This window comes from Oncorhynchus mykiss, chromosome 13, assembly GCF_013265735.2.
Source record: "Oncorhynchus mykiss isolate Arlee chromosome 13, USDA_OmykA_1.1, whole genome shotgun sequence".
Classification (NCBI taxonomy): domain Eukaryota; kingdom Metazoa; phylum Chordata; class Actinopteri; order Salmoniformes; family Salmonidae; genus Oncorhynchus; species Oncorhynchus mykiss.
This window is the reverse complement of record NC_048577.1, coordinates 11,334,830-11,342,329: the sequence shown is the minus strand read 5'-3', so window position 1 is coordinate 11,342,329 and position 7,500 is coordinate 11,334,830. Positions and strand designations below refer to the sequence as shown.

The 7,500-nt window shown below is 44.5% G+C and overlaps 1 protein-coding gene across 2 annotated transcripts in view; it reads left to right on the top strand.

The window, feature by feature from the left end:
* The window catches only part of LOC110485558 (vasorin), a 35,499-nt gene that overhangs the window by 16,812 nt on the left and 11,187 nt on the right, over positions 1-7,500 (top strand). Inside the window, exon 1 of one of the 2 annotated variants that reach the window (XM_036942319.1) lies at positions 4,226-5,212. The exons of the other annotated variant lie outside the window; for it this stretch is intronic. The gene's annotated coding sequence lies outside the window, so the exon portion shown is untranslated. Of the gene's footprint in view, positions 1-4,225; positions 5,213-7,500 lie in introns of those variants that run through there. 2 annotated transcript variants of the gene reach the window in all.

Here is a 7,500-nt window from a genome sequence, read left to right as displayed (position 1 = left end):
CAAATACACACAACCATGGTTACAGCTTCTGCTTTCAGCCACAACCATTAGGTTCCAGAGTCAAACCACCATTTTACAAACTCTGCTTTCACAAGATCAGATTCCTCCCTCCCTCCCTCCCTCCCTCCCTCCCTCCCTCCCTCCCTCCCTCCCTCCCTCCCTCCCTCCCTCCCTCCCTCCCCAGGTGAGAGACACAGCAACCCGATCCAGGTGTAACTCAGGTGTAACCCGTGTAAGGTGGTGTGTCCCTTGCTATCTCTCTTTCTTCCCTCTTTCTTCCCCCTTTCTTCTCCTATAGACCCCGAACAGCAACAGTTTAGTAGAGGGACTGAAACTCTACCCCAGGAAACAGGCTCTTGGGAGTGTGTGTGTGTGTGTCTGTGTGTGTATGTGCGTGTGTGTGTGTCTGAAACAGGCTCTTGGGAGTGTGTCGCACCGCGACTTACAAGGCTTGTTTTGGTGGGTTAGGTTTCCAGTGAAGTGTGTCGATCGGAGGATGACGAGGGGTAAGGGTGTTGTTATGGTCGTAAGTTGTGTGTGGAGTGTGTGGAATGTGTAGATGGATGGATTGGATGGAGAATTTGTGGAAAGCATAGCAAGGGTCGAGAGTGGTCTGGAGTTTACATTTTTTGCTGCATTGTGTTTTTGTTTCGAGAGGATTAGGGATATTAGTGTGTGTGTGTGTGCTTGCGTGTGTGTGTTGCCATGTGTGCCTGCATGAATAGCAGGGTCAAGAACCTCCTGTAGCACTAAACCTATCCTAGCTGCTCAGGCCCTCAACATGAAACGTTACTGTCAAGCCATTCCTTCTCTACATGCTCTTACACAGTATCTAATTGCGGGTTCCGTTGACAACGGCATTGCTATGTCAAGTTGTAGAGTTTAAGTCCTGGTAACCAGTTCTGATTTGTTGAACCGTTTTTACTGCCTAAAGCCTTAAGGGAACATTGGTAACAGGATCAAGGTTGGTTTACAGTCGGTCTATCGACAGTTGTCTCGGTGACATCATGAACGTTCTATTGTCGTCCAAAATAAAGCTTGTCGTTACAGAAAAGTAGAAACACAAAAACGACAGGCTGCATGACATCAGCAGCCTGCTGGTCCAAAATGTATATGTCCTAGCAAGGCAGGCAACTTAAAGTAACTTTCTAAACAATATCTTGGTTTGTTTGTAGCTTGTTAGCTTGTTAGCTTGCTGGGTAGCCTGTTTAAATAAGGACCATATCATAGCTGACACCATCTTAACTTTAGCACGTTTTTATTCATTATTACAGGAAAAGAAACTCACAACAAGATCATTATTTACAAGTTAATGCAAGCTAATTACAGAAAATAGCTTAGTGTGACTCACACTTTGTGAGTGTGACGAAATAAAAGCAGGGCATTCTACCGGAGAATTTAAGAACTTGTGCACAGTCTCAGACAGGTAACCACGACAACGGAAACGGTCGCAGCAACGGTCTACAGACAGTCCACCGGAGTATAAATTAAATGTTGTTTTGACCAGCAACACTTGTCGCATTCTAATTGTCTACAGATAGACCAAGTATTAACTAGAGGTCGACCGATTATGATTTTTCAAACCGATACCGATTATTGGAGAACGAAAAAAAGCTGATGCCGATTAATCAGACAATTAAAAAAAACTAGTTTTTATTTGTAATAATGACAATTACAACAATACTGAATGAACACTTATTTTAACTTAATATAATACATCAATAAAATCAATTTAGCCGCAAATAAATAATGAAACATGTTCAATTTGGTTTAAATAATGCAAAAACAAAGTGTTGGAGAAGAAAATAAAAGTGCAAAATGTGCCATGAAAAAAGCTAACGTTTAAGTTCCTTGCTCAGAACATGAGAACATATGAAAGCTGGTGGTTCCTTTTAACATGAGTCTTCAATATTCCCAGGTAAGACATTTTAGGTTGTAGTTATTATAGGAATTATAGGACTATTTCCCTCTATACCATTTGTATTTCATATACCTTTGACTATTGGATGTTCTTATAGGCACTATAGTATTGCCAGCCTAATCTCGGGAGTTGATAGGCTTGAAGTCATAAACAGCTCAATGCTTGAAGCACAGCAAAGAGCTGCTGGCAAACGCACGAAAGTGCTGTTTGAATGAATGCTTACGAGCCTGCTGCTGCCTACCACCACTCAGTCAGACTGCTCTATCAAATATCAAATCATAGACTTAATTATAACATAATAACACACAGAAATACGAGCCTTAGGTCATTAATATGGTCGAATCTGGAAACTATAATTTCGAAAACAAAACGTTTATTCTTTCAGTGAAATACAGAACCGTTCTGTATTTTATCGAATAGGTGGCATCCCTAAGTCTAAATATTGCTGTTACATTGTACAACCTTCAATGTTATGTCATAATTATGTACAATGCTGGCAAATTAATTACGGTCTTTGTTAGGAATAAATGGTCTTCACACAGTTCGCAGCGAGCCACGTGGCCCAAACTGCTGTATATACCCTGACTCTGCTTGCACAGAACGCAAGAGAAGTGACACAATTTCCCTAGTTAAAAGAAAATCATGTTAGCAGGCAATATGACCTAAATATGCAGGTTTAAAAATATATACTTGTGCATTGATTTTAAAGAAAGGCATTGATGTTTATGGTTAGGTTTGGTGCAACGACAGTGCTAAATCATCACCCGTTTGGCGAAGTAGGCTGTGATTCGTTGAGAAATTAACATCGCATCGATTATATGCAACGCAGGACACGCTAGATAAACTAGTAATATAATCAACCATGTGTAGTTAACTAGTGGTTATGTGAAGATTGATTGTTTTTTATAAGTTTAATGCTAGCTAGTAACTTACCTTGGCTTCTTGCTGCCCTCGCGTAACAGGTAGTCAGCCTGCCACGCAGGCTCCTCGTGGAGTGCAATGTAAGGCAGGTGGTTAGAGTGTTGGACTAGTAACCGGAAGGTTGCAAAAACAAATCCCTGAGCTGACAAGGTAAACATATGGCGTTCTTCCCCTTAACAAGGTAGTTAACCCACCGTTCCTAGGCTGTCATTGAAAATAAGAATGTGTTCTTAACTATCTTGCCTAGTTAAATAAAGGCGTAAAAAAAAATAATAATAATAAAAATCGGCCAAATCGGTGTCCAAAAATACCAATTTCCGATTGTTATGAAAACTTGAAATCGGCCCTAATTAATCGGCCATTCCGATTAATCGGTCGACCTCTAGTATTAACCAGTCTTATATCACTGTCATCCCCCCTTTTTGAGGCCATGAAAGAACAGAAATCCCTCCATCAACACACCTTCAGACATGTTATTTATTATTATCCTTTACCTCCCTCCCTCCCTCCCTCCATCCCTCCCTCCATCCCTCCCTCCATCCCTTCCTTCCTCCCTCACTAAAAAAAAAGTCAGTTCAGGAGTTAAGCCGGCCCTTTTATGTCAAGTGGTCATATTTGGTAGGTGCTGGTACTCCCTTGTGATTTTGGGAAAAGATAAGAGGGAAAGAAAAGAAATGAGGGACAAAGAAGTCTGGATCGTAAATCTGAAAATAAGGGCCACCTCTTTCAGAAGTGTAATGACTTTGGGGATGGATTAAGACATTGTATGTACTGTATCAGCAGACCTCCAGCCTGTAGTTTTACAGCATTCAGTTGAACCCAGGCTAGCAGAGCCCATCTGGCCATACATACAGGTCCTGACTTTGATTATTTACCAAATAGAAAGAGAGGGATAAAGAGAAGGGGCTGCGCATATTGTCTGTCTGGCCTTTGTCACGTAGGGGCTGCAGGTAACCTAGTGGTGAGACCGTTGGACTAGTGACTGAAAGGTTGCAAGATCGATTCCCCGAGCTGACAAGGTAAAAATCTGTCGTTCTGCCCCTGAACAAGGCAGTTAACCCACTGTTCCTAGGCTGTCATTGAAAATAAGAATTTGTTCTTAACTGACTTGCCTAGCTAAATAAAGGTAAAAAAAAAAAAAATTGGTTTGAGTATAGTTTGCTTTGTTTACACACTGGGGTTTGTATGAATGGAATTGTTTTACTCTGTATATACCAGACAATTGGTATTTTTGTATCTCTCTCTCTCTCTGTCTCTCTCTCTCTATCTCTCTTGGTCTCTCTCCTCCTCTCTCCAATCTGGGGGACAAAAGTTTATAGTGTGCTGTTGTCACAGTGAGAGATGGCCCCCAATGCACTGTGGGTAATAAAATCCATCTGTGGTAGTGTGTGCGTGCGCACGTACCAGGGCATGTGAGAAGGTCCTGCTCTATTTCAAGGGAATAACAGTGTTTTCCATTCTGTAGATACCAATCTCTACAAATAATGAGAGAAGACACACAGGGAAGAGAAAGGAAGACACAGAGTGCCTTCCAAGATGGAAACATTCCATAGTGAATATAAAGAAGACACACAGGGAAGAGAAAGGAAGACACAAAGTGCCTTCCAAGATGGAAACATTCCATAGTGAATATAAAGAAGACACACAGGGAAGAGAAAGGAAGACACAAAGTGCCTTCCAAGATGGAAACATTCCATAGTGAATATAAAGAAGACACACAGGGAAGAGAAAGGAAGACACAAAGTGCCTTCCAAGATGGAAACATTCCATAGTGAATATAAAGAAGACACACAGGGAAGAGAAAGGAAGACACAAAGTGCCTTCCAAGATGGAAACATTCCATAGTGAATATAAAGAAGACACACAGGGAAGAGAAAGGAAGACACAAAGTGCCTTCCAAGATGGAAACATTCCATAGTGAATATAAAGAAGACACACAGGGAAGAGAAAGGAAGACACAAAGTGCCTTCCAAGATGGAAACATTCCATAGTGAATATAAAGAAGACACACAGGGAAGAGAAAGGAAGACACAAAGTGCCTTCCAAGATGGAAACATTCCATAGTGAATATAAAGAAGACACACAGGGAAGAGAAAGGAAGACACAAAGTGCCTTCCAAGATGGAAACATTCCATAGTGAATATAAAGAAGACACACAGGGAAGAGAAAGGAAGACACAAAGTGCCTTCCAAGATGGAAACATTCCATAGTGAATATAAAGAAGACACACAGGGAAGAGAAAGGAAGACACAAAGTGCCTTCCAAGATGGAAACATTCCATAGTGAATATAAAGAAGACACACAGGGAAGAGAAAGGAAGACACAAAGTGCCTTCCAAGATGGAAACATTCCATACTGAATATAAAATAGGTAATGCCATTTCAACACAGGTTTACTTTTTCATCACTTCATAACGTACCGTTCAACTTCTCAATGTGGTAAGAGTGGCCAGTGTTCAGTTAGTCTCTGTCTATGAAACCAATGTGTTTAATGGCAAACCATTGTCCAGGGCTTTGTGGTTCAGAAGTAATCCCATTGAAACAGGAAATCAAACAAATAAAGGAGAGGTTGAAAGAAAGAAAGGAGTGGGACGATATGTGACATAAAAGGAGAAAAGTGTTTTTTCCAGAGATGAGACGATAGAGTTGTAAGACTTTCATTCTTTCCCTCCATCCCTCCGTCCCTCCATCATCCCTCCATCCCTCCGTCCTTTCATCCCTCCGTCCTTTCATCCCTCTGTCCTTTCATCCCTCCGTCCCTCCGTCCTTTCATCCCTCCGTCCTTTCATCCCTCCGTCCTTTCAGCTCTCCATCTCTCCATCCCTCATCCCTCCGTCCTTTCATCCCTCCATCCCTCCGTCCTTTCATCCCTCCATCCTTTCATCCCTCCATCCCTCCGTCCTTTCATCCCTCCATCCTTTCATCCCTCCGTCCTTTCAGCTCTCCATCTCTCCATCCCTCCATCACTCCGTCCTTTCATCTCTCCATCCCTCTGTCCTTTCATCCCTCCGTCCTTTCATCCCTCCATCCCTCCATCCTTTCATCCCTCCGTCCTTTCATCCCTCCGTCCTTTCAGCTCTCCATCTCTCCATCCCTCCGTCCTTTCATCCCTCCATCCCTCCGTCCTTTCATCCCTCCATCCCTCCGTCCTTTCATCCCTCCATCCCTCCGTCCTTTCAGCTCTCCATCCCTCCGTCCTTTCATCCCTCCGTCCTTTCATCCCTCCGTCCTTTCAGCTCTCCATCTCTCCATCCCTCCGTCCTTTCATCCCTCCATCCCTCCGTCCTTTCATCCCTCCATCCCTCTGTCCTTTCATCCCTCCATCCCTCCGTCCTTTCATCCCTCCATCCCTCCGTCCTTTCATCCCTCCGTCCTTTCAGCTCTCCATCTCTCCATCCCTCCGTCCTTTCATCCCTCCATCCCTCCGTCCTTTCATCCCTCCATCCCTCCGTCCTTTCATCCCTCTGTCCTTTCATCCCTCCATCCTTTCAGCTCTCCATCTCTCCATCCCTCCATCCCTCCGTCCTTTCATCCCTCCATCCCTCCGTCCTTTCATCCCTCCGTCCTTTCATCCCTCCATCCCTCCGTCCTTTCTGCTCTCCATCCCTCCGTCCTTTCATCCCTCCGTCCTTTCATCCCTCCGTCCTTTCATCCCTCCGTCCTTTCAGCTCTCCATCTCTCCATCCCTCCGTCCTTTCATCCCTCCATCCCTCCGTCCTTTCATCCCTCCATCCCTCTGTCCTTTCATCCCGCCATCCCTCCGTCCTTTCATCCCTCCATCCCTCCGTCCTTTCATCCCTCCATCCTTTCAGCTCTCCATCTCTCCATCCCTCCATCCCTCCGTCCTTTCATCCCTCCATCCCTCCGTCCTTTCATCCCTTCATCCTTTCATCCCTCCATCCCTCCGTCCTTTCAGCTCTCCATCCCTCTGTCCTTTCAGCTCTCCATCCCTCCGTCCTTTCATCCCTCCGTCCTTTCATCCCTCCGTCCTTTCATCCCTCCATCCCTCCGTCCTTTCATCCCTCCATCCCTCCGTCCTTTCATCCCTCCATCCTTTCATCCCTCCATCCCTCTGTCCTTTCAGCTCTCCATCCCTCCGTCCTTTCAGCTCTCCATCCCTCCGTCCTTTCATCCCTCCGTCCTTTCATCCCTCCATCCCTCCGTCCTTTCATCCCTCCATCCCTCCGTCCTTTCAGCTCTCCATCCCTCCGTCCTTTCAGCTCTCCATCCCTCCGTCCTTTCATCTCTCCATCCCTCCATCTCTCCGTCCTTTCATCCCTCCGTCCTTTCAGCTCTCCCTCCCTCCGTCCGCCCCCACTTTCATTTGGACTCTCATGCTGAGGCTTTGCAATTGAAGCCAAATCATTTTCTAGCTATATCCTTTTCCTCAGAAGTAATATCAAACCTCATTTCAGACGTAGGGCTACAGATGGATGGGATTTGGAGTCTGTCTGTCATAACTAGGACCCAGAGTATTCCCTGGCCATGTGACCTGACGAGGAAAAACTCCTGGCATAAAGGGTGGTTCAGACACAATATCCTGATGTGCAACGAGAGAGAGGAGAGATATTTGAGCAACACATATAGAATTTAATTGAGCATTTTGATCAAGCCAATTTAGGTCTGCTGATACAGACTGTATTCTCTGTAAAATAGTTT